Source organism: Taudactylus pleione, unplaced genomic scaffold, assembly GCF_031769625.1.
Source record: "Taudactylus pleione unplaced genomic scaffold, aTauple2 ptg000372l, whole genome shotgun sequence".
NCBI classification, from domain to species: Eukaryota; Metazoa; Chordata; class Amphibia; order Anura; family Myobatrachidae; genus Taudactylus; species Taudactylus pleione.
Genome location: NW_028284773.1, coordinates 13633564 through 13635909, shown reverse-complemented (window position 1 = coordinate 13635909; position 2346 = coordinate 13633564).

The following is a 2346-nucleotide window of genomic DNA, read 5'->3' as shown; positions in this document are numbered from 1 at the left end:
TATGAACATCAGTTTTTCCAAGTTTTTAGGAATAGACTCCTACATCAAATCGCTCACAAGTTTCCCGGTTATGATAAACAGAGTTTCCGGGTACACTCTGGAGGGTTGGCAGCTTAAGTAAAGCAAAGTTTGTACAAGGGGCTCCAAATAGTTTTTTTCCCCTCACAGTATTCAAAGGGACTTTGTGACATGCTAATTTGTACATTGTCATTAAAATAATCCTCCACTATTCTATTGCTTAGTGGAATAGATTAGTACTTGTTGAAGTACTGCCATGACTAGGAGCTTGCAGCTCCTACTCTTCTAGCCACTGATCAATATTGACTCACAGTGATCCTAACATAAGGGTGGCACTCTAATGAAGTTATATTTTTTAGCACACAAGTGTTATAATTTTAATTTTTTATAACAGTGCTTGAACACATAACACGGTGCATTACAAAGCCTCAGTGATGATAGCACCCAAATGATGTTCTATATTTTAAACACACAATATTAAGATTAAAATGTTTAAGTACCTGAAAGCCCTGAACACACATCAAACTGCCTCACAGCATCCCTAGTATAAGTCAGGTGGCACACTAATAATGATGTTATATTTTTTAACACACAAGTTTTATATTAAAACATATTAAGCGCAACGGAATATGCTGCGCTATATAAGAAACTGTTAATAAATAAAATATTACCAGTACCCCCTGAACACACAACTTCTTCACAGTGCCCCTAGTATAATCCTGATAGGACCCTAATAGTAATGATGTTAGAAATTTTTTGTTTTATAAAAATAGTGCCTCAGTAGGCTTGTAAAGTAACACAGTGCTGCAATCCACTCCTGTTTCAAATCTTTCCAGTGCCCCAGTAGTTTTTTTTTTTTTAGTGAACACAGTGCTGCAGTAAACTCCTATGGCTTTTTTGTGCTGCAGCCAGCCCACAGCACAGAGCCCCTGCCTTCATGGCTCCTAATCATTTTATTTATTTAGTACAAACTAAGTGCCCTTATTGTACCCACACCCTCTTCATCCAGTCTCCAGTGTGAAATGGCGCCCGATCACGAGGGACTTTAATGTGCAATCCAAAGCACGGAAGATCAGATGCCGGGCAGATGACGTTTTGCCTCGTTTGGAGATGCGAACAAGGTGGGAAGACCTGAGCCCCAGCTCGGTTCCACTCGTAACCCCTAAGCTTAGGTATTTTTGGAATCTAAACTCGCACATCTGTAATTTTAATAATTTTATTACTTTAATTTGTGATATTGCATTGTAATTTAGAGACAGCAGTCTCAACAGAAAGTCCATTGTAGAATGTATAGTCAGGTGAGGCTGACTCACTACAAGTACTGTGAGATTGAAGTAGTTTGTAGACAAACTTATACCAAAAGTAAAGGGTTAGGTTAAGGATTCACAACAAATACAGATCTGTTATTTATAATCAGTGTGTGTGTCAGTTATTAAAAATATAAAATAGCAAATATAATCTAAAAAAATACCACTGTACGGACTACCAATTCCAAGGTAATAAGAATACAGCCAGCCCCAAAATGTTTAGCATGTAAAATAACCCCACTGAACATCATTATAAAGCCCCCACATTTTTAAACAATGCTGCATGGCTAGTGTTCCCGCTAAATATGTCCAGTATAGTAGATAAACTCCAGGAGTTTCCATCAAACTCCTTATCAACAGTAATTAGGCTAGGCACATTGCAATCAGGTACTAGCATACTGTGCCCTCATTGGATAAAAAAAAATAAAAATGGCTGGAGCGCAAGATCACTAAGAGAAGCAGTCATCACCTGACCAGTATCCACTAAGAGCATTAGCTGATACTTCCTACAGAGCCTATTCAATCCTTATTCCTAAAATCCACCAGTGCTGTGGTATCATACATACCCACTCCTATGGATGGTGATGCATCCCATAGATGTCCAAATACTACAGAATTAGATTTCACTTTAAGTTTTTGTTAAAGATTAGGGTGTTAGTGCTAACTACACCACCAACCCTCTCTCCTGATTCAATCACCAAAAGCACTTTACCAATTACACTCAAAACCACCTTTGTCTCAAGCAATGTTCCAACTTGTTTCAGAGTTGTACTCCATGCCAATGTTTTAACAGTTGAGTGTTGCTGCGTGTGCCCAAGTTGAAGTTTGAGACAGTATTTGCAAAGTATCCATAATTGCAACGTCATGAGATGACCACTGCAATCCATGTTCCTAGCTAGAATCGGGGAGGCAGTCAAAGGTGAAAGCAAAAAGAGGATGGTCTGTGGGTGTATTATGGGAGTTCCAAGGATGTCTATGCAATCCCAGCTGCATTCCCAATTGCAAGACCAGTCTCAGAGGC